The 26,139-nt window shown below is 36.4% G+C and overlaps 1 long non-coding RNA gene across 2 annotated transcripts in view; it reads right to left on the reverse strand.

Annotated features, from left to right (window-relative positions):
* Nucleotides 1-26,139, reverse strand: part of LOC116421439 — a 635,315-nt gene that overhangs the window by 13,240 nt on the left and 595,936 nt on the right. Inside the window, exon 12 of one of the 2 annotated variants that reach the window (XR_004231802.1) lies at nucleotides 14,881-15,253. The exons of the other annotated variant lie outside the window; for it this stretch is intronic. This is a non-coding gene — a long non-coding RNA (uncharacterized LOC116421439). Of the gene's footprint in view, nucleotides 1-14,880; nucleotides 15,254-26,139 lie in introns of those variants that run through there. 2 annotated transcript variants of the gene reach the window in all.

Consider the following 26,139-nt stretch of genomic DNA (forward strand, 5'->3'; position numbering starts at 1 on the left):
CCCTCCTTCCTTCCCTTCTTCCTTCCTTCCTTCCTTCCTTCCTTCCTTCCTTCCTTCCTTCCTTCCTTCTTTCCTTCATTCCTTCCTTCCTTCCTTCCTTCTTCCCTTCATTCCTTCCTTCCTTCCTTCCTTCTTCAATCCCTCCCTCTCTTTCTTTCTTTCTTCCTTCTTTCTTTATTCTTTCTTCTTTTTTTTCTTTTCTTTTCTTTTTTTTTTTGGTGAGGCAGTTGGGGTTTAGTGTCTTGCCCAGGGTCACACAGCTAATAAGTGTCAAGTGTCTGAGGTCAGATTTGAACTTAAATGCTCCGGATTCAAGAGCTGGTGCTGTACCCACTGTGCCACATAGCTGCTCCTAGGACTCTTTATTTCTGCATAAGTAGCCATTAACGGCAGCTGCCTCTTCCCAGCAACCTATTATAGATAAAACAGCTGGGAAACCAAGGCAGTATAATAGTATATCTACCAGAGTCTACTCTGTCTGCCTCAACTTTTTTTTTTCAACTGTAAAACGGGGAAAATTTTAGCACCTACCTCATGGGGTTATTGTAAGGATCAAATGAAAATGCACACATAAAATGTTTTGTGAACCTTAAGGCTATAAATAAATGCTAGGTATTTTTTCCCATCATAGTCATTTTTGGATTCTTCCCTGGAGGAATGGCACAATTATAGAATTTATTGCTTGGATCAGTATGAGAACTCAAAACCTTGAGGGTTTTAAAACAGCCTTAGTATTATAAATATAAGAAAAAAATACTGGTCAGAAGACCTGAGTTCCAGTCCAAGCTCTGACATCATTTACTAGCTGTGTGATCCAGATCAAATCATTAACTTCTCTGAGATATGGCTTCCTTACCTAATAAAAGGGAGATAATAATAGCTAGATTCTGGGTTAGTGCTGTGGTTTCAAACAGGTATGAATGGATTTGGAGTCAGAGGGACTGTGTTCAAATCCCTGACTTGGCCACTAATTATCTGTACAGTTTAAATTGATTACCTTTCTTGGCTGGGGATAAGATTCGATATTAAGATATCATGAGGAAGCTAGGTAGCATAGTGCAAAGATTCTTAAATTGTGTGTTGCAATGGGGTTGCATAACCAAATGTGGAGGTTGCAAAATGGTAATTTATTATCAGTGTTTGATTTGTTTACTTGTTTTATATACGTTTAAACCCAGAGTTGTGTAAAAATTTCTCAAGTGAAATGAGATTGTGAATGGAAAAAGTTTAAGAAGACTTGGCTGGATAGAATGTTGGGCCTGGAGTCAAGAAGACTCATCTTCATGAAATCAAATGCAACCTCAGACACTAGTTGTATGACCCTATTTGCCTCAGTTCCCTCATCTGTAAAATGAGCTGGAGAAGGAAATGGGCAGCCATCCCAGTACCTTTGTCAAGAAAACCCAAATGGGACCACCAAGAATTGTACATACAATAACCAACAACAAGCTTACAGCTTTAAATCTGTGATCCTAAGATTCCCTACCTCATTTGGTTATGGAAACACTTCAGTGTTAGGAAAGCATTTTGTAAAGTTCTCTGTGTCTAAGTTTTCAGTGTCATTTCATATGAAGGTCACTGGGGCACTCCAGAGATGGGGGTGGAGTGGATGGCAGAACCGGGAATGTATTAGCATAGCAAAGGACCTCAGGAGTATTTCCCAGGGAGGGCTGCCCCAGATCTGGTCAGATCTGATACCTCTTTTGGCGTCAGTCTACCACCCCTGCCAGCCCTACTTTGTCTCTCCAAGTTCTGTGCCACCATGAAAACTCAGGATGCTGGGTGGACTAGAGAGATAGTTTCTGGAAAGTGAGAAACTATCCGAGATACCTACTCATTCCTCCGTCTTCCAGGGGATTCCTCCATCTTGCACAAGTCACTTCTCCTCCCATATTTTTAATATTGTCAAAGCTTAAATTGTAGCTGAAATGGCAAAGCTCATTCAGCCATCCAGCCAATTCCACTTATTGTTTCTGGGCTGAAAAGGCAATGTTATTCTACAGGAGAGATAAAAGTTAATCACAGATTATGTCTGCCCAGAAAATATTGATGACTTCATTCACCTGAGTACACACCCTCAGGGGAAATGTTCACAATGAGTCAGTCACCAGACCAGTTCAGCCAGTTTTCTATTTTTTATTTTCTTCTAAATTTTAGCACTGTTAGAAATGCTAGAACTAGATATTAAACTCATGAATAAGTAGTATTCATAGAAACCGGGTGGGCTCAAAGCAGAGGATCAGACCTACTATGTGTAGCCCATAGTCTTGTGGTCTAGACAATTGACAAGTCTGTCTCTATTTGTACTCAGCACCTGCATTTTCCAGACTCACACAGCTAACTCTCCTCCCTCCCCTAGTACAATCTTTTATCTATCTGCATCATCTCCAGTAGTCTACAAAACAGAAAGCCAGACACTGAGGAACTGAGACAGTAGTAATGGAAATAAAAGTGCCTGTTTTCAGAAGCATGAACCATTTCTCAGTACTGATCAGTCAGGTTTGAGAATGAGGGAATTTATCCCCTCAAGTAGAATGGAAGTTGGATAAAAATCAAACAGTGTTTTAAATACATTTTTAACAAGTTATTATAGTTTGGCTCCAAAGTGGTGAATAAGTAATGTAAGGGCACATCAGGAACCAATAGAGAGTAAAATTACATGCTCCTGAGAGAGTTTAAATTATTAAGCACGGATGCTGGAGCCAATGAGATCTCTGAATTCACTAAATGACCTAATCTTGCTTAGAAAACTAATTAGCTTCATGTCATATTAGGACATCATCTCTAACTAATATTCCTGAAAGGAGATGAAGTTCTGTCTCATCTTCCTAAAATATTGATATCTTTTCAGTAAATTACAACAGTCACAAAATCATGTGGCAGCAGACACTAAGATTGGGTCCAAACACTTAAGTGTTCAGATGGATAATAATAATAATAATAATAATGAGAACACTTAGGGTTTACTCTTATGATCCAGGCCCATGTGATTATAAGCACAGCAAGAAAAGTCACTAAATGGATAATTCTGTATCATACTGATTGGCAACTGTTATTGTTGAGTTGTTTTCAGTCCTGTGCAATTCTTTATGATCCCATTTTGGTGGTTTGGAGCAAAGATATTTATAGTAGTTTGCCAATTCCTTCTCTAGCACATTTTACATCTAGGGAAACTGAGGCAAAATTAAGTGACTTTCCCAAGGTTACACAGTTAGTAAATGTCTAAGGCCATATTGGAATTCAGAAAGATCATTCTTTCTGATATACATCCACTGAGTCACCCAGGGTAATGTGGTGGAAAGAACTCAGGATTTGAGAGTCCTAAAGTAGGTTTGTGTTCCATATATTCCTTTCACTAGAGAAATGATAGCTGACAGTTATGATAGTTATGATGCTTTAAGATTTTCAAAATGTTCACATGTATACATATGTATATATACACACACATATGTATTCACATATATGAGCATTTGCATTTACATAAAATATATGTAGGTACATATATACACATGTGAATGTTTGTATAAATGTATAGTATGTGAATAAATGGGTGCATGTATACATATGTGGATATATGTACATACATATACACACATACATATCCATACATGCACATACATACACTTAAGCCCCACAACAGTCCTATGAAGTAGATAAAACAGATATGGTTGTCCCACATATGAGGGCATATGAGGAAGCAGGGGCTCTTTCTTGAGTAGTGCCAAGTTGCCATTTCTTTTTTTAGCTACCATTTTTACAGCACTATAGGTGTGCAAAGTGCTTTTTAAAATTATGTCATCATATCCTCACAAAAATATGTGACAGATGTTATATTAGTCATATTTTATAGATAGGAAAATTAAAGAAAGCAGAGGCTACGAATTGCCATGGAGTTGGGGGGTGGTTGAGAGAAGGAACAAGTTTATCGCTCTTACTCTCCCTCACTATCTCCCCTTCTCCCCATTAACCAAGTGATGATCTCTTGAACTTCAAAGCATTAAGAGATCCAGAGTTCTCATTAGTAGCAGAATCCGTGATTCATAGCAGTGTCTGCATTGGGACTCAAGAGACACACTGAGATCAAGTTAGACATATCAAGGAAAAGTAATTTCAAGATTCGATAAGGTCTCTGATTCTTAGGAAAGCATCTTTCTCATAGGCTTTAAGAGAAACATAATGAAGACCCATGAAGGGGGAAAAAAGAATTTTCAGAAAACAGAACTTATGAGTATACCCTTAGATCATATCTGCTCTTTAAATTTGAGCCCAACCCTTACCAGTGTATGGAAGGAAAAATCAATTAATCAAAATTAGCTGGTCCACAAACAAGATACTCCATCTCTTTCAGGGTCATACATCAAATAAATGTATGAACTTAGGTCTGAAGTCAGGTCTTACTATGTTGAGTGTTCTATTTATTGTCGACCACCTGGATGCCTCTAGTTATTTATTAAATGTTTCTATGGCAAATGCTGGGAATACAGATAAAAAATAAAACAAAATAATGCTGCACAGCAAGGAAATATCAGAAGGAGGATATGAACACAGATCATCCTGTCTTCAAGCCTAACACTTTTGCAGTATGCCAGTATGATGCAAGTAAAGGAATCACAGGATGTTATAGTTGGAAAGGATCTTAGAAGCCAGCGGGTGTAATTTGTTACTTATTTACAGATTAGGAAATGGAGGTCTGAAGAGAACACAACTTTGTAAAACTAATTAGTGGTAAGAGTAGACTTCCAACCCAGATCTTCTTTCCCCAATTCCAAGGTTCTTCTCAACACATTCTCCTGTAAAATAAGGATAATACAACTTATACTACCTATCTCATGAAGGTAATATGAAAACCAGATATAATCATGTACAGATAGGCCTTTGTAACTACAATTATTAGAAGGTTTTTAATATTACAGCATGTTATAGAATAGAAGACATTGTTATCATCATAGAATATGGAAAGAAATCAGTAAATATGTAAAGGATTGGATAATATGCCTATGAAAGTAACTGAAATTATTTATTGTCACAAAAAAAATAGAATGGCTTAATCACACTTTTCAAGGCCAAAACAGTATACTTTTTAAAGGATAGTGATTATGCTTATCTTTATTTTCACTGAAGACTAAACAAGGAAAACTGATTTTGAATTGTAGCAGAAAATATTCAAGTAAGAAAGAAAATAAAAAAGATGTATAGATCCTGTTGAAGTCTTCCACAACTCTCTATAACCTACAGGAAAGACCTCCCAAATGTACTTCTACCATTTTAGTTTGGCATTCAAGTCCTGTCCTCCAAAATTTGGGTCCAACTTAGTTCTACATCCTTATCTCTTAACTCTTCCCTGATATGAATCTTCTACTTCAGCCAAAGTTGTTCCCAAAACATGCTGTTTGCTTTTGGATCATTGGTCTTCTGTTTATATAATTCCTTCTATCTGAAATTTTCTTTCTACATCTTTCTGTTTAAGTTTCTTTTAGCTTTTTTTTTTTTTTTTTTTTTTTTGCAAGGCTTAGCTCAAGTTTTAGCTCATCTGTCAAGCTGTCCTTGATTACTCTTGGTAATTCGGTAAACTTTTGAACTTTTGTAGCAATTATTATTGATCCTACTCATTTGCCACATAGCACTTCTCTGGGGCTACTTTACTAATTCCAAACCATGTGCCCAGAAGTCAGCTAACTACTTTTACTCAGTGTTCTGGGGATAGCCCTGAAACACTAAGGTTCCCAGTATTATCATTCATGATACCCCTACTAGTATATGCCTTAGTGATTATCAGTCAGACTTAATTTGCTTTTAAAAAAGGTTCTTACTGAGCAGCTTTATAAGGACAATTATTATAGAAACACCTCACCCCTTAACTAGAGGTTTATTTTCTTACACCTTACTCTCTGATGTGTACTCTTTAAACTAGTGATGTTGACTTTCTGGCTAGTTCACAAACATCTTTCAGCTCTGGGAATTTTCTCTGGCTGTCCCTCATGACTGGAATGTTCCCTCTCTTTCATTCCCTTTGACTACCAATTTCCCTGGCTTCCTTTAAATCTCAACCAAAATCTCATCTTCTCCAGGAAGCCTTTCCCAACCCCTCTTAATTCTAGTGCCTTCCCTCTGTTAATTATTTCTTATTTATCCTAGCTGTAGCTTGCTTTGTATGTATTTATTTGCATGTTGTCTCCCCTATAAGACTTCAAGCTTTCTGAGGACAGGAACTGTCTCTTGCCTCTTCTTGTCTCTTCAGCACTTAGCACAGTACCTGGCACAAAATAGGCCTTAAAAATGTTTTCTGATTGATTGATTTCTCTTTGCATATACTGGTAAAGGTGCTCAAATTAAAGTAGTAGAATTGGCCTAAGGGTATACCTAAAATCCTGTTTACTGGAAATTCTTTTTTTCCCCCTTTATGGATCTTCATCATGTTTACCTTAGGAATAACTCTTTTGATGGGCTCTGAGAATCAAAGAGAGAATCTTGAAATTACCTTTCCTCGCTATGTCTAATTTGATCTCAATATCTTAGATTCTAATGTAGACACTGCTATCAGCTACTGCTTCTTCTGACTCTGGTGGACATTGTTATTAATGAGAACTCCAATTCTCCTAATCTTTTGAAGTTTACAAGATTATTATCAGATGGTTAACTGGGGATGGATAAGATGGGGGAAAAAGAAGGGGATGGAGGGATAGGAGAAAGAAACCTGTTCCTTCTCTCCCCACTCCTAACTTCATGGCAGTTCCCTATTGGGAATCCTTCCCTCCTACATTTAATTATCACTCAACTGACTTGTTGCTGGATTATGCAATATGAAGAGACTTAATTTTATCATCATATTATTGGATTTTTTCAGCCAATCACATAATATTTTCTTGATGTTGTCATTTATTTCCATCCAATGATCCCAAAGCCTTTATGATTTTTTAAAAATCATTAAGATTTTATTCTCCCTTAATATACATTATGTTAATTGGTTAGTTTAATACAGATGTCTAGACCTTCTGAAATTATATTTATTGGAGCCAAGTTAAAACCTCCACTCTTATATTATAAATCTCCCACCAGTCTCTTATAAGGTTGGAACTACTCAAGGGGAGGGGTGATATCTTTTCAAACTATTCCAGAATTTCAGCATTAAAAAAGATTTTTATTCATTAAGTTCAAACATGGTATAGTACCTTGGAAATGACACGAATTCTGGAGGAATAGGAGATAGCCTTAAATTCCACCTTTGATAAATAAAACTATATAATCTTGGACAAGTCATTTAACCTCCATGTGTTTCAGTTTCCTCTTCTATAAAATGAATACGTTGAACTGGGTAGCCTCTGACATCTTTGCTGTCTCTAGAGCCAGGATGCTTTATGATTTTTAGCTGAAAAAATTCTCTCCATAACATTCCATTGCAGGTAGTTAAGCCCTTGACTGAAGATCTCTAATGAGTGGAAAGCAATGGCCTCTTGAGGCATGCCATTTTACTTTTGGATGGACATGTCTCACTACTGGAAGTTTTTTGTTAATGTCAAGCCTATATTTGGCTCTAAATTTGGTACCTCCCACCTATTGCTTTTAGTACTGCCACCCAGTACTAAGAACAAGTCTAATTCTCTCTCTTACTTGACAGCCTTTCAAATACTTGAAAATAGTCCCTTCTCCTGCCCTCCCCTTCTTTTCTCTAAAGTAAACATCCCTCCCTATTTACTTCAATCAATTCTCATATAGCATCAGAGGCAATTGCCATTCTCTGAATTTTCTCCAGTTTTAAAAATCCATTAAATGTGGGGAACAGAACATAATACTCCAGATATGAACTATCCAGGAGAGATTTTTAAATCTTCATATTCCCAGTACATAGGATAGTTAGGTGGTATAGTGGGTAGAACACACTGGGCTTGGACTTTTCCAGGATTCCATATTCAAGAGTTCAAATCCACCTTCAGATTTAGCTATGTGACCATGAGGAAGTCATTTAACCCTGCTTGCCTCAGTTTCCTTATCTGTAAAATGAGTTGGAAAAAGAAAAGGCAAAACATTCCAGTGTCTTTGCCAAGAAAATCCAAAATGGGATCACAGAATCAAATATGACTGAACAACAGCAACAACATTGACAGCATATATTATAAACAGAATATACCCTACAAGTACTGATACTTCAAAATAACTATCAACCAATAAATATTTATTAAGTACCTTTTACATATATGATACTGTACTAAGCCTGTTTCATAGCAATGGATATTCCCTTCACGTTTTCCTTTTATTTTAGATTTTTTTTTTCCTTTTTTGGCTTCTATGACAAAGATCTGAACCTCCCCTAACTCCACCCCCACCTTTATCAATCTTTCTAGGACTATCCCCATTTTCTTAATAGTATCTCTTTATTCCTGACAAACTGATCCCAATAGAAGAATTAGACTCCTACTTGATCCTCATTGCCATTTCCAGAATCTACCTTCTCAGCAATGTCTCCTTCCATCAAGATTCACTTCAACCAGATATATTTCCCAGTTCAAATTCTGGTGATTATTATCTATTGACCCCTAAGAAATCCTCCCTCCTTCTTCATTGAATGCAAAGCTTGATTCATAGTCTCTTTCTCCATCCAAACTCATGCTCTTATATTAGGGAACTTTAACATTACATATTGAGGTTCTCTTGAGTAATCTCCCAGTTTATCAATTTGCTCAAGTGTTATCACATATTCCTCTATTCCACTACAGCCATACATGGGATGGTTACATCTTTGATCTTGACATTCCCCCAAAATAGTTCACTTCTATGCTTAATAATTAAAATTCCTTTATCTTATTAGATCATTTTTGCTACAGTACATTATTCATTAATCTGGTCTTTGTCTTCATTGGGACTTCAAATCCCTCCATCCCTCAGTATTTGGCTCCCACTTCCCAAGATTGTTGTGAGGATCAAGTGAGATAATATTTGTTGCTTTATAAATGGTGGTAGTTGTTGATATTACCCCTTTATCAGGATATCATTGCTTCTCTGCATATAATCTCTTCCCTTTCAATCTCACCTCTTAGTGAAAAAATTTAGCATTAAATTACTCTACACTCTTGAATTTTTTGCTTCCCTGTTATATTGCTACTCATGCGTTGCCAAAACCCAACCCTAGGATACTCTCTTCTTCCCCTATTCTTCTTCTCTTATTCTACCTTATATACTGCTGATGGAAGTGAAGAAACTCATACAATTGTGCTAGTTGTATCCATTCCAATTATTTTTATGGTGGCCTTGATTTGGATTGAATTGGACGTTCGTAAGGCAATCTTCTTATTCCTCAGATTCTTTGGTCTAATTTCCACAATAACTATTCCAGATTTCCTCTTCTTTCTCCAAATCTTCCAATCAGTCATTTAACAAATATCTATTAAAGTAGTATGCAATAAGCAGAAACATGGTCCCTACTTTCAAGACCTGGGCAGCAAGATGCTGAAGTGGAGGTAGGTACTACTGGGCCTGGAGTCAAGAAGACTCATCTTCCTGAGCTCAAATCCTGCCTTAGACTAGCAGTGTAATCATGGACAAGTCATTTAACCTTGCCTGCTTCGGTGAACTTATCTATGAAATGAGCTAGAAAAGGAAATGTGAAACTATCCCAATATCTTTGTCAAGAAACCCCCAAATGGGGTCATAAAGAATTGGATGCAACTAAAAAATGATTGAACTTCAAAAACAAAATTCTTAAGAAGCTCAGATTATAATGGACAAAACATGTCCCTAAAATGTAGGAATATCTCTCTGTCTCTCTGTCTAACTCTCTCATAAATAGATAAATGGAAAGTAATCAATCTCAGATGAAAAGGACTGGTGTGAGGTGGGATGAGGAAAGAGAAGAAGAATTGTGCTGAGATCAAAGGCCTAATGATAAAGATTAGATTTGAATTGAATATTACAAGAAGCCTGAAAGTGAGGAAGAACAGAATATTAGGGATGAGAAAAGGCTATTGAAAAGCTATTGGGAGATAGAATACAGATTGGGAGAAACAACAAGAAGGCCAATATTACTGAATCATAGAATATATGAAGGGAAGTATATGTAAGAGCAATGGATATTTAATATTTGGTTTTGAAGATTATAGTCACTGAAATTTATTGAACAGAGGGATTAGGGCTGGGAATATATGACATGACTAGACCCACATACTCTGGAAAAATGACTTTGGCAACTAAGGGGAAGATAGATTGAAATGGAGAGAGATGGAGGCAGGGATATCAACTATCAATGGTAATAGTGCAGGTGTGAGGTAGTGTATCAGGTGGAAGATAATTTACAGAAGGTTCTGACCTCTATTGATAGAAAGACCTCCATCATCCAGGCATTCCCTACATTGATGAAATCACAAATCCAACCCCAGGCTTTAAGTACGTGTCATTCCACCCCTATTCCATCTCAGGATATAAGTTTTTGAGATCAAGGGCTGTTTAATTTTTGTCTTTGTATATCCATCTCTTAGAAGTGTCTGCCTCATAATAAGCACTTGCTAAACCCTCATAGATTTTACAGAAGTCATAGCCTGCCCAAGCCTCCTTAACAGCCAGTCTTCAAGATTTGCTAAAAACCCAAACACCAAAACCCCCAAATAAGGAAAAAACAATACAAAAAAACAACCCAATAACCCAAAGTCTATTACCTGATGGCCCATATCTTCATGATTAAGTTTCTGTAGACTTCCCCAATCTAGGCCTCAGTCAAATTTAGTGCCATCAAGAACATGGTGAAAGCTTTTCCATCTTGGTAGAACCCATGAGAATTTATACTTTAATGGTACAATTGTTGAGAACCCAGGGTCTCCTCCATAATAGGATGAAATGTGGGTCTAAGAATTTAGTCAGGGGTCTTACACACAACAAATATATATTTAAGGAGAGTGAAGATTTTAATGAGGCTAAATTGAGATGAAAACTACGAACTGTCTTTACTTACAGATGAGATTGGGATAATCTAGATATTGTTTTGCCTGGAGGCAGAAGGATGATTTAAACACTATGTCTTGATTCCTTTCAATCCTAGGTCACTGTGCTGCAAAGTGAATATTGTACATGGTCATACTTAAAAATCATTATTTTTGGCTGAAATTGGCTCCCTATATTATTTTTTGTGATTTTTTTTCACTCCCTGCCTTTTAGTTGAGCTAAGCACAATCTTCCAGAAATGAGGACAAGGAAGGAGATCTGTGATCTTCTTTAAGGATTTTTGGCATGGCCCAGGTGATTTTTATACATAATTTTTTTTTTTTGTGATATTGTCAATGAGTCTATTTTTAGTCACTGCTGAAAGCAATTATGGAAGCTATTCCCTATAACCAAGGACTTTGTAACCAATATATTATTATATACCAGGCATTCTTTGACATGTCCCTGTTTGGTAAGCTTTTGGGATTTACAGGACTATTTTTTACCTTGGTTTTAAAGGCCTATAGACATGCCATTTTAAAAGATCTCCATAGTGCATACTTCATTATAAAACACCAAAAGTCTGTCTCTTCAGTACAGCCCTACAGAGGGATAGACAGAGTAAGCTAAGAGAGACTGGTTAAAACTGGCGAGCATACTGTCTCAAGATTTACAGTTTGCAATTCTCCATGGGCCAGAATACTGCTAGTACCAAATGATTTAATTCATAATAAAAAAACAGAGGGTCTAATATGTTCTACAGATTTTCAAAAAGAATTAAAAAAAAAAGATTATCATGAGCACGGGGCTAGGTCTTGGCTTTTATGAGCACTGGAGTAAATTATCTAGCTATTCATTAAAATAGGAAGACAAATTCCACTGCCCAATAAATCTTCCTTGCTGGACCTAAATCCTCATCCATTTTGAAAACCGAGAACAGTGACTTAATGGGCTCATTCTATGGATGAAAATGATTTGGTTTTTGTTTTTTAGTTAAAAATAAGAAGTATTTGATACCATTTGAGAAGATTGCAACTCTTTTGTGCTCAGAATCATTTCCAAAGTGTTCATATCTTCTAATGTGGGATGGGATACTCTTTGTAAATATCAAATTAGATCATAGCTTTGTTTAACCATTGCTCTCACTGGAGAATCTAGCAGTATTCTTCCTCCTCCCCTCCCTTCTGCCATGAAATAGACTGGATTTTGTAAATTCTTAGGATCATGGGATCATCATTCGAGAGAGAGAAAAGTCCCAGAATTCATCTAGCTCAATTCCTTCATTTTACTATTGAAGAAATTGAATCTCAAGGCCAGAAGGGACTTACTCATTGTCACAGGTAGTATTTCAAAAGGCATGAGTGAAAAATGACTAATAAAGAAATAGCTAGGAAATATTTTATCTCATAACTTTTAAACCACCAAAAAACAGAAAATGCCTTTTAGTAAAATGTGGGTTTAAATAAAGCCCTTTGTATTGATTGCCAATAATCAAAGGCAATATAGCATAGAGGACATGGTGCTGAATTTGGAGTCAAGAAGAATCAAGTTAAAATCCTCTTACCTGACATTGGCTACCTATGTGACAAGAGGTAAGTCTGTTTAGTGTCTCTGAGTCTTGGCCATCTTTCTAAGGATTATTTAGTAAGATATAAAGGGGGAGGGAAAGTTATTAGAGCAAGCAAGTCACAGGCTCTTGACATATGCAAGACATCATATTAGATATTAGGAATTCAGAATTGAAAAAAGAGCATTTCGCCCTCTCTTTCAAGGAGCATGCAATGAGGTAAAGGGGAAAGACATATACATAACTTTACTACAAGTATTCCTTCCGTATCTCAAGGTTCAGGGGCACAGCATTCCTGCAATCTGGAAAGTTCATACAAAATGTTTTAGCCTTCCCTTATATCAGAGAAGAAATCTGAATTATTATGGCATTAAAAATAAAATATATTGATATTATATGATGTTATACATATATTTTATGCATTTCTGAGTTTCCAAACTTTTTCTGTGTCCTCTACTGGCCTTCATGTGTTGTCTAATAGCTTCTGAACTCTCCCCCCAAAAAATTCCCATTTAATTTCTTATTCCGACCCATGATATATTGAAATTGTTATGGGAAAGTTACAAAATGGAAGGTGCAAGATACAATTAATTGTACAGGAATAAAGAAACACAAAAATGAGATTCAGGAATGGGGGAAGAGCACATTTCTGAGTAGAGGAATTAGAGAAGTCTTCATGGAAGAGGCAGCATCTAGAATGACAGCAAGGTGGTGTAGGCCAGGTCTGGACTCAGGAAGACTCAGACACTTACTAAGTGTAAAAGTCTGGGACAGTAACTTAACCTTGTTTGCCTCAGTTTCCTCATGTGCAAAATGAAATGGAGAAAGAAATGGCAATATTTCCATCAAGAAAACCTCAAATAGGATTATTCCAAGTGTCAGCTACAACCAAAACTACTCAACAACAATAAAAATATATCTAAAGTTAAATTTGCTGGAGCAAGTTAAGAACACAAACACAAAGAAATTTGAGACTTTGCTTTCATTTCTTTTTATTTTAAGATTTGAAAGCTGTCTCTCCACTTCGTAGGTTAACTTTGGGGAGTTAGGGCAGAACTGTATCCTTTTCAACTCTTTTGTTTACTGACTACTCTGCTGACTTACTTTATTTTCAAGCCCACACTCAAACAGAGGGTGATAGGAAGGAAAGGTTTTTGGGGACATGAGGAGGCTGCTTCTTGACTGACTCCTCAGATTCCCCATCGTGATGTGGAAGTGATTTTAGATTCCTGAAGATCATTGCTCACCCCTCCCCATCACAACACAATCTCTTGAAGCCACAAAATTGAAAAGCCTTCAACCACAGGATAAAGAACTAATTCTAGTCCTGCTGACCTCAGGGTGATAAATATTTTGCTCACTGTTGCAGTTCTCAAAGACAAAGCTGAAGGAATACTGATAATTTCTATCAGTGAAGGGATAACCCACATTTGCTAAAGTAAAGTCATTGAAGTATTGAGGATGCTACAATTTAGTCACTGGGAATGCTCCCTTCACTCTTGCTTGCCAGGTAGATTCTATGAATAGGGAAGTTAGTTTCAACTAAAATAATCTCTGTCCTAACTTTTTCCTTCTCAGATTAAGAAACCATGATGCATCCAGGAGAGAAAAAAGGGAGAAAAAAGAACAGAGAGAAATGGAGGAAAAGTAGAGGGCTTGGTATTTTTTCTATATCTTTCCTTTCAAATTAAGTCTTCATATCTCGGATTTATTTTTCAGCCTGAAGTGCAAACTCCCAGAGCAACAGATACATGCATTATACACTTGAGCATACAAAAAGTGCATTCAGAGGCCAAAGAGCCATGATTTAGCATGCTAATTATTGGTGTTGAGCTTACATACTAAGATCACGTAGCACATCTCCTCGTAGGATAATAATGACAGGTTTCAGCCAATCTTTCTGTTTTCTAGTTTGTCTGAGAGGAACCGCCTACCCAGACACCAGTTCCAAAAGTCTGACTGCTTCCTGCTGGAGAAGTGAGTTGGGCAAGACTTTACTTCAAGAACATCAATTTTCAATGAAAAGCAATCTCCTTTCTTTCCCCCCAGTTTAACCTTAAAACATTATAATTTCAGGTCATATGTAAGTTTCATTATAAGTCTTATATAATGCATTAAAGTTTCAAATGTTCTATATATTCTGTTCTCAATTATCTGTGCTGTTGCAGAGAAAAGGCATTATGATAACACCAAACAACAGCCAGGCCATTTAGATTTGTCTTTGGACAGCAACCAGGGATTTAAATTTAGCCAGGGATAGCAATCATATACAATATTTTGTTTAATTGCTTCAGTTGGGCTTTTCTTGGCAGAGTTACTAGAGCTCTTTCCCTTTTCCTTCTCCATCTTATTTTACAGATGAGGAAACTGAGGCAAGTAGGGTAAAGTAACTTGCTCAGGATCACACAGCTAGTAAGTACCTGAGAAAGATGAGTCTTCCTGACTTCAGAACTAGAGCTTCCATCCCTCTACCTTTCAATCCATCCTCCAATCCTGCTTTAATTGAAAGTTTAGAATCCAGGGCTTGACTCGACAGGGGAAAGAAGAGGTCTTAGAGGGTTCAAAATTTTACCTTTGGAAGAGATTTTCAATGTAGTCCAATTCTCTAATTTTAACAGATGTGGCCCAGGGAATTGCAGTCATTTGCCAAAGGGCACACAGTTAATTGGAAACAAAGCTGGGCCTAGAATCCAAGTCTCCAACTCCCAGCCAAAGGCTCTTTTCATTACAACTCAAATACAGCCTGGGTTGTTATAGATAGTCCATTAATGTAGAAAATACCTGAATAGGTGATAAAGAATAAGTTGTTCTTAGATCCAAAAAATGGGGTGGGCGGGCTATTTTTAACAATACATTTATTAACAATACATTTCTTTTGATTTGGAGAAGAGGAAAAATTAGGCACTTTCTTCTACTAGAGTGGGAACTGGAGTGACCATTTCATTTTAGCATGAAAAGTCGATTTTCTGCGCTGAAATTTAGTTTCAATATATGACCTGCTCCCTAACGTACCATACTTAATAATCTTCCTTATTGCATTTCATGACATGGTCTAGACTGATCAAATACATAAAAATTTGTAAGAAAAATATAATCTTTTGAGATATTAAAATTGGATTTCTTACAACTGAACACAGAGTAGTAATTAGTGAAAATGCTTCACTCATTATATCAGGACCAATGATGAACATTTCACCTGGGCTTATGCCTTTCTGATCTGAGTGTCTGGATAACAGCTTCAGTTTTTAAAGTTAATGCAAGGGCACAGACCAGACAGAGTTCTAGTTCACAGTCAGGGCTGAAGGGATTAACACTCAGTTTGAAATATTGAAAGTGATTCCTCATTTTCATTGCCAATGGAGACAAACCTATATTACCCAAGAATGCTGTTGGGCAATACGGTTGGCCAGTGTGGATTCTGTATCCCCAAACAGGCTTAATTTATGTCAGTGAATGCAAGCTGATGTTCAGTCAATTAAGTTTTTTTTCCCCCCTCAAACTGCTGCCGCCTGGCCAATGTTAAGGATAAGTGCCTGTTGGAACAATTTGTAAATGGGTTTTGTGGAAAGCCATAAATCCAGAGTTTGGTGAGTGCCATTTTTAAAGGTACCTTGTGAATTGATTGAAAACCAGTACAGGAAACTAGAAAGAGGTAATTCTGAGAATTACTCATGATTGTTCAGCTCACTGAGTTGTAAACTGTGCCAAGAAGTTTGCAAGGTAAGGAGGTGTTAATGAAAGAAGGATTGTGTCAGATAAAAATAGATAGGAGAGAGTTGAAAAAAAATTGAACCAAGGGATAAAATAAGATCATTTCTCCTTGATATCTAATATATTTTTTGATGGAAAGGTGTATACTTTTTTTTAAAAATCAATGAATGCACAAGTATTTACTAAACATCTACAATGTGCCAGACATTATGCTAGGCATTGGGGATATCAAATTAAGGAATAAAGAAATCCCTACTTCCAAGGAATTTATACTGTAATGGAGAGATAAATATATACACAAATACACACATGACATGTGACATGTTTATGCATGTACATATACACATGTCAACATAAATACAAATTAGTTCAAATACAAGTAGTTTGGGTGTAGATCATTAATAGTTGGAAGGGTCAAGAAAAGTTTCATGGAGGTTTTGCCTTAGCTGTCTTTTTGTTTATTTCATGCTTTCATTTTTTTCTGAAATTTAAAATTTTTAACTTTGTATACCAAGTTAACATAGATTTTAATCCCTACTAGTAACCAGTATCACAGGAGTACTAACTTGACACTAAAATTGTTGATCCCTCTTCTTTAGCTCTCTATATTTCCAGACCTACTGTCTCATTCTTCACCTTGTTGTTCTGTTCCCACTCAGTTCTGCCTCTTGAATTTCACATTTTTTTCATTTCTTTCTAATAAACCTAAAGAAAAATGACACTTTGACAATGTTTTCCTGGTTGGATGGTGTTTTATCTCAATTGATCCTCAAAAAACATGAGAGATAAGCATTGGAAGTATTTTTATTCCTATTTTGTCAGAAGAAAACATGGCTTGGGGATGAAAAGTGGCTTACCAGAAGTCACACAGCTAATAAATGACAGAACCAGGACTTGAAACCAGGTTCTTTTGAAAACAAGTCCAAAGCTTTTTTCACTCTTCTTCCCTACAGCGATACTAAACCAAAATTACTGCTCTTCTTCACAAACAAAGCAAACACCATTAGTATTATTTTTAAAAAATTGTTTTCTAACTTTCTCAAGTACATTTGCTTCTTCTTTACTTAATAAAATTAGGCAGCAAGTTGTTTCACATTAAATAATTTTCCAGATGATTAAAACATCATTTTAATCACCAAATTTTATTTGTTTTGACCATATTTGACAGATTTTTCTAGAAACTTCTCTACCTACTATCTACCTACTCAGACAGAGAACAAAAAATAACCTAATCTTTTCTTGATGAGCCATGGTCATATTCTGGGCCAGAAACTAATAAATTCTTCAGGAGGAACTGAAATTCTATGGTCATTTGCCAATTTGCTGACTGGCCCCAGAAAGCTGAACTTTATCAGTTCTTATGTTTGCATTTTATAGTTTTACTGTATCATCTTCCCTTGATGTTGCACTTTTCAATTGTGTCTGAGGGCCTTTAACAGCCTCTCTTCCCAACTGCTTCTAATTTGCTATTTCTAATCTTCTGTGGCCTGCAAAATGAGATATCTTAGCTACAGAGGTGCAGGGGGAAGGGAAAAGTCTGAAGGGCTGAGTATGAATCCTGTTTCTAACATTTCCTACCTGTGTAAGAGTAAAGATGAGCCTGACAACCCCACTGAGCACTGGCTTTTATCTCTGTATAATTATGATGATGATGATACTATATACTATTGTTGTAAAGAGAGCACTGCAGCCAAAATTAGAAAGGAAGCAGAAAAATGGGGAAAATTTTTACATCTAACGGATCTGAAAAAAAACCTCATTTCTAAAATATGTAGAGAACTGACTCAAATTTATAAAAATACAAGTCATTCTGCAATTGATAAACGTTCAAAAGATATGAACAATTTTCAGATGAAGAAATTAAAGCCATTTCTAGTCATATGAAAAAATGCTCTAAATCACTATTGATCAGAGAAATGCTAGAAGATAATTCTGAGGTAGGAAAAGACAATGATAAATGTTGGAGGGGATGTGGGAAAACTGGGATACTGGTACATTGTTGATGGAGTTGTGAATGGATCCAACCGTTCTGGAGAGCAATTTGGAATTATGCTCAAAAATTTATCAAACTGTGCATACCCTCTGATCCAGCAGTGTCTCTATTGGGCTTATATCCCAAAGAGATCTTAAAAGGAGGGAAAGGGACTCACATATGCAAAAATATTTGTGGCAGCCCTTTTTGTAATGGCTAGAAACTGGAAAATGAATGGTCACCTATCAATTGGCGAATGACTGAATAAATTATGGTATATGAATGTTATGGAATATTATTGTTCTGTAAATTATCACCAGGATGATTTCAAAGAGGCCTGGAGAGACTTACATGAACTGATGCTGAGTGATATGAGCAGAACCAGATCATTATACACAGCAACAACAAGACTATGTGATGGTCAATGATGATGGACATGACTCTTTTCAACAATGAGGTGATTCAGGCCAATTCCAATAGACTTGTGATGGAGAGAGCACCTGCATCCAGAGAGAAGACTATAGGGACTGAATGTGAATCACAACATTGTATTTTCATTTTTGTTGTTATTGTTTTTGCTTGTTTGGTTTTTTCTCTAATTTTTTTTTTTTTGCCTTTTTGATCTGATTTTTCTTGTGCAGCATGATAAATGTGGAAATACGTTTAGAAGAATTGCACACATTTAACCTATATTGGATTACTTGCTAGGAGAAGAGGGAGGAGGAGAAGGAGTAAGAAAAATGTGGAACACAAGATTTTGCAAAGGTGAATGTTGAAAGCTATCTTTGTATGTTTTTTGAAAAAATAAAACGTTATTATAAAAAGAAAAGAGAACATCGAATAGACCTTGAAACTCTCTATAAACATCAGCTTAAAAAATTAGAATTGTACTTAAAGTATGAGTAGTTATATCCGGCTCCTAATAAGTGTTTATTGATAATAATCCAGTTCCAGTGGTTTCAATAGTCATCTCTATCCAGATAACTGTCACATCTATTTGTCCAACCCTAAATCTTACTGATGTCCAATCTCATATCTACAATTGTCTATGGCACGTCTTAAACTGGATGGTTTGAAGACATCTTAAACTCAACATGTTTAAAATGGAACTCATATTCCCCCCCCCCCCCCATTCCTCATCTTCCTAACTTCCCCAATACTGGCATCATTCTCCTTTTATACCGGGATTGCAACCTAGCTAAGCTCAACTTTTCACTTACTTTCATCCCTCCTCCCCTATATCCAATCAATTGTCCAAGTTCAGCTACCATTTCTACCATTATAACATCTCCCTTATATTTCTCTTTCTTTCCTCTGACACTATTACTACTATGGTATAGGACTTTATCATCTCATGCCTGTACTATTTATAATACTTTTCTGGTTAGTCTCGCTGTTTTAAGTCCCTGCCCATCCCACTTCATTCTCTAATCCAATAATAATTCATTTTAAAGTGCAAATCAGGCCTGTCTTTGTCCCTCAACCCCCTCCCCCCATCCCACTACAAACATACACTCTAGCCCCATTCTGTTAACTATGCTAACTCCCTATTGCTTCCAAGATCAAATATAAAATCCTACTTGGCTTTTAAAGGTCTTCATAAGCTGACTCCTTATCTTTCTTGTTTTCTTAAAATTTATATTCCAACTTCTTATTATAAATTTGATATATTTGAAAAATGGAAAGACTTGTATGAAATAATGAAAAGTAAAATGAGCAGAACCAAGAAAATATTTTTTACATTAACAGCAATATTGGTTTAAAAATGATTTTGATCAGATTTTGACTACTATAAATACCCAAATTAATTATAAAGGACAGATGAGGAAAGACACTCTGAATCCAGAGAAAGAACTGATAAACAGAAGTATATATAGTACATATATACCTATATGTACATGTTTGTTTATGTGTATGTGTATATATATATATATATGTATATATATATATATATATATGTCTAATGGTGGCCATCTCTAGGGCAGGGCAGAAAAGAAAAAAAAAAGAAATTTACTCTATAACTGTTGTCTATTTAAAAGGAATAACAAATTATACATAACATTTGCAGTTTCACGTGCAATAATGTTTTATCATACCATCTTATGAAAATGTTTATTTTATTTCATAAATTAAAAAAAATAAAAATTTGAAAATGTGGACCATAGGCATGCCTCTTATATGGGGTCTAAAACTCTTATTTATATCTTTTCTTTCCCCATTAGTACAATTTCCCATGATACCCTTTCCAAATGAATCTTTCCTTGTAACAAAGAAAAGTTGAAGCAAAATCTACCTGATATAATGAGCTCATCTGCAAGAAAAGGCAGTTTTTACCATGCTAGAAAACATTTCCAACATGGTACCTGCAAAAGGCTACATCTACTTTCTGGAAACTAGTCCATCTTACAGCAAAGAACAGTATCACCCAGAGGCCAGCTTCTAAATGATAGATTCTTTGGTCATATTAATACATGAAGCAAATATAGAAACATACAAAATGGTCCTTGGCTATTTTCACTACTTCATGTATAGTAATATCTAGACACATCTAGAACAGAGCTTCTTAAACTTTTCCCACTCACTACCCCTTTTCACCAGAGAAATTTTTACATGATTTTGGGTATATAGATATATAACCTAAGTATGCAAATTACACATTTATTGATAATAAATCACAAAGAAATTTATTATAAAACAATTCATTGATTATATATATAATTTTTTACCATTTACTAAAGATAAAAGCAAATTTGCATATTAATGAAATGTATGTGCTTATTTATTTTTACATAAAGAATTAAATATTGGTAGAATATTTGATACCTTTTACTGTAGCCAATTTTTTTTGTAAGCCCTACATTCAATTACATGACCCTAAATGTGGTCAAGACTCACAGTTTAAGAAGTTTTGATCCAGATTGATATATATAGTTAGTAGGAAAAACATATACTACTAGTATATGTGTGTATATACACATAATATATACAAAGATTATCTATGTCTAGGATATATATCAAATATATGCATATATATGTCAACATCCTAGGATAAATGTATACACACACACCTGTGTACACACATATTTACATCTGAGTGTATATTTATATGAACATATGTATACAGGTATGTATATCTACTGGGTTATTATGTCCTTGTTGCTATTAAGGCTTAAAAGGGGCCAGTACTTTTTGGATGCTCTCAAATATGTCTTTTTATCTACTCCATGATATCTGAAATTCAACAATTCGAGATTAATTCCTTGTGTTTATGCATTTAAAATTACTATCAATGAATTAATCAAAATCTTTCTCTGAAAGTAGATTTTTATGGTGGTATGGGTATAGAAGGAAAGTGAAGAAGAGGACATGCCCAGGGATAATGAATATTATGAAAGGGTGTCAGAAGGAGGAACAAAAAGCACATAAGACAAACTGTTTATTTCACAATTTTGCTTAGGGCAAGCTTTGGCCATTGTTTAGCTTCAGTGACACATCAAAAGCCCATGGTGCTATGCAGTTCAAGTTAAAAATCTGAGAAGTAAATCTAATTGTTCCTAGCAAAGAGATTTTTAAGGGAAAAGTCAACTATTTTTGTAAGAGGGATCCAGTCCAAGGAAGTTTTTGGTGTTTAAAATCAAAGTTCCTTCTTTTTAGCCCAATTCTATTGAATATTTTGAATACTGGTCCAGGAGCTTTAAACTCTTATACAAAATGTGACTCCCTTAGTCAGTCAAATTCCCCTCTGCCTCCCCCTTCCCTTCCCTCTTTCCCCCTTTCTCTCCCTCCCTTCCTTCATTCCTCCCCCTTCCCTTTCCCCTCCCTTCCCCTCCTTTCTCTTCTTCTTTCTCTCTCCCTCCCTCCCTCCCTCCCTTCCTTCTTTCCTCCCTCTCTCCTTCCAATAAATGTTCTGAGAGGACAATAATTATAATAATAATATATGTTTTTTTTTTAAATCCACTTGGTTTGGAGTTATTATATTTTCAGTCTTTCAAGTCAACTAGCAAGGACAAATCCAGTTCATTAGAGCAGTCTCCAAGTCGCTGAGTCAGCACTAACACACTCTTAAAAGGAAGCAATTCACAAAGAGCTGCTCTGTACCTATCTGTTTCAGAGGAGGGGAAAGAACAGCACAAAGAGGATGTCTGCAATCCTTGTATTTGGATCGAAATGTTCATTAGCCTGGGGACAATGCAGCTAACTTTGCCCTGTGCAGGATCAAGTATTAACAATTCAGCCAAGCTCCGGTTAAGCTGTCCTGAAAGCACCAGGGATAGATTTCCAGGGGCTGATATGCAGGTTGTCAAAAGTGTGTTTATCTTTTCTTGAAAGGTGGCTATAAATTTCAGTGCCTGCTGAACATACCTGGGCGTAACTCAGTGAGAGGGCAATAAACCTTTGTCCAGCCACTCACAGTCTATAGCTCAAGCACTTTTCAGCAAACCAAAGACTACTTGCCCTGCAAGCTCAGTAAATATCTATACTTTTTAGGCCACCTTTAGAAACTCAGCTTCCAAACACCTAGAGTTCAAATCAGCTAAAAAAAGAAATCTGTCTCAAGGAAGGTAGAAAATGGAATTCTTGGTCTCACAAACAAAAGTGTTCTGTGAAAGAGAATCTTGGCCAGTTGTAAAATAATGGGGGGAGAGATTTGTATTCCAGGGGTTGAAAAGGTTGAAAGTTAGAACATTAATTAGAAAGATAGCATTCTTAGGGAAACTCTCCCTTTGGCCAGGTTAGAAACTGATGGCATTTTTAAGAGAGGAGATTAGAGAAAATTCCCATTCGTTTATCCACAAATCCATAATTGGAAGAGTTTCTTGAAGATATAGTCCATCAGCCAAGAGGGGAGAAAGGAGGAAGGTCATACACAGCTATATCATACCGTACTCACTCCTGAGACCTTTTTAAAATAACTCCTGATGTCTACATGGGGGTATGCATATCTTGGTGAATTTTCTCTTTTTGAGGAAGAAATACAAGTCTGGGGGGAGAGGAGTCATTTAATTATTATTATTTTTTAATTGTTGGCAAATTACACAGCCAAGGTCACAATCGGGCTCCTGTTTAATTTCTGACATTGTGCATTTGCCAGAAAATGGTTTTGAGGAAAGCTGCTCTCTCGAGAAAGCGCTTATGTGTAAATCATGTGATGTAGCAGTTGCTATGGAGATTATCAGTCTTTAGTGAATTGTCCACAAGTTGAACTTGCATGTGACAAGTCAAATTTGTCAGTTTTGGGGTGGAAAGTATAAGGGTTAGATTTTGTTGTTAGTGTTGGTCTTTTTTTCCCCTCCTTTTTACCCCCTTGACTAGATTTTCTTTGGCCCTTGGAGAAACAAGCCTCTCTTCAACTGGCAATGCCATCTTTTATTAGTGTACAGTCCAGAACTACAACAGATTGAATCAAAAAGCTGGAAAGGGCTGTTTTGTTCTTTCAGTGGGTAGCATCCCTAAGGAATCAAGCTTTGATGGCACAATCCAGTGGCCCCCTCCATGACCATTTCAGGAGAAAATATGTCTAGGAAGCCAAAACCAATTCTCTTTTGAAAGATGCTATGACACTGAGCCACTGTTTTTAGGCTCTACTGGTTTGGTAATTGGAATGAAAGGATTCATGGCTGGGTTTTTTATTCAACAAGTGTATTTAATTTCTTTCACTGGCATGAAAAAAAGGAAGAGTGTGTGTGTGTGTGTGTGTGTGTGTGTGAGAGAGAGAGAGAGAGAGAGAGTGTATGTGTGTGTGAGAGAGAAATAGAGACAGAGAGGGGGAGGGAAGGGAGGGAGAGAACGCACACGTGTGTGTACAATCCACTTGTGTATGCTCTTTCTCTCTGGCAGGTAATTATTTTTCATGGCCTTGCTTTATCTGATTGACTACTGATGTCATTCTTGAAACAAGCATTTAATAAAAGCTACCACATCAAGCACCCTAACTGCAGGCAGACAAGATAGAGCCAGTCAAGGAAAGAAGACAACATACTGTGCTGTCTGCCCTAATAAATACAATCAGCTTCCTTCTAATGGGGGGGAGGGGTGTTAGGAGGGAGAAGGGAGGAGAGAAAGAAAAAAAAAAGAAAGTGAAGAAGAAAGCACTACTTTAGCTTGAGAGATGAGAATTCACTCTGTTCTAAATGCCCTTATTTGACCTCATTACTCCCCCTCCACACTTTTTTTTTTTTTTTTTTTTTTTTTTTGTTAACCATGAAGTAAAGACTGAATTCAGGGGTTCTATTCACTCACTAGAAAATGAAGTTACATTTACCTTGGAAGAAGCAGTGGTATTATTCTTCCCACCTCTGTGTGATATTCAAATGTGGTTAACATGTCTTTTATGCCTTTATCTAAACAGGGGGGAAAGCCCTGGCTTTGGCATTGGATCTGTCACATCCCAGTAGAATGTAATCCCCTTGAGGACAGGTACTAGAGAAGATCACAACTCAAGAACCATCTTCTATATGAAAATTGCTGACTTCCCCACCAGCTAGTGCCTTTCTTCCTTAAATTATTTTTTATTTACTTACACTGAGTTTGTTCTCTTATATTTATCCTGCCCACAACTATATCTAGCTAGCTACTTAGTTGGCTAACTAGCTATACTTCCTAGGTAAAATGGAAGAATTAGAATTGTTTCATCCTTTGTGTTTCTATACCCAAATAGGAGCATGAAAAATAGAAAACCTTCAATAATTGTCTGTTGATTATCTGATTGATTAGCTACTAAGGTTCTTTCCAGCCCTGAATTCTATAAATCTATGGATATCTAATCTGGGGAAAGAGGGGGAGAGAGAGAGGGAAAAGAAGAGAAAGACACAGAGAGAAACAGACAGACAGAGAAAGAGAGGGAGGAAGAGAGAGACAGAGAGAGACCCAGACAGAGAGACAGAGCCACAGACAGAGAGACAGATTGAGACAGAGAGTGAGACACACAGACAGAGACACAGACTGACAGAGACAGAGAGAAGAGGCTATATTTTTGAAAATACATATTTTAATAATTCAAGTTTCTAGACTATCATTGGTCAATCAGTCAACAGATATTTATTTGTTAAGCACTTCCTATATGCCAAGTAGATTGATGTGGACATTCCTTATACTGATACAGATGATAATTTCTCTTAAATTTAGTAGATAGTCTTTGAGAGTTCTTGTAACCAAAAGTCCATCCTCCTTTGGCTACCCTGGTGATAAACCTCTCTGAACTTAGCTAAGTCTCTGTGTCAGTCATGTAGTTTGTCAATGGACTTATATACAGTGCTTTCTCAGCTTGGTAAGGTCTGCTAAAATTTGTAATTGTAGGCATAGTCTCTGAATACTTAGGGTCACCCCCAGGCCAGAATGAGGCATCAAAGAAGAACTAGGGTGGAGATGTTTATTTGTAAAATGTCAAAAATACCCACAAGAATTAATAATGAGAGGAAAAGAGAAATCTGGGTCCCTTTGAATCTTTGAGGCTATATTTTTCAATTGTGGTCAAGCTGTTTTGGTGGGTTCCCACTTTCTCTACTCTTTTCCTCCCAGGCTTTCTATGTATCTTTCCACTTGCTGCTATTTTCTACTATTGGAATTGCTACTGGTCAGTGCCAATGTTATTAGGTCAGGATTTATGGATCTCTTACTTTCTAAAGTAGACTTGGACTTCTGGCTTCTTCTAATCCCAAAGCCAGTATTCTTTGTTGTTGTTATTTAGTTGATTAGTTATGTCTGAGAATGTGTGACCTAATTTGGGATTTTCTTAGCAAAGATACTGGAGTTGTCATTTCTTTCTCCAGCTCAAAATACAGATGAGGAAACTGAGGCAAACAGGGTTAAGTGAATAATAACAACAATGGATATTTATATAGTTTTAAAGTTTACCGTATCTAATGTGAAGTATTTGTGAAGATATCAAGAAAAGTCCAAATGGAGCCACAAAGAGTTGGAGATTCTTATCTCTGATATACAAGATTTATACAGTACCAATTAATCTCAGAGGAAAGTAGAGTAA

Source organism: Sarcophilus harrisii, chromosome 2, assembly GCF_902635505.1.
Source record: "Sarcophilus harrisii chromosome 2, mSarHar1.11, whole genome shotgun sequence".
In the NCBI taxonomy this organism is placed as follows: Eukaryota; Metazoa; Chordata; class Mammalia; order Dasyuromorphia; family Dasyuridae; genus Sarcophilus; species Sarcophilus harrisii.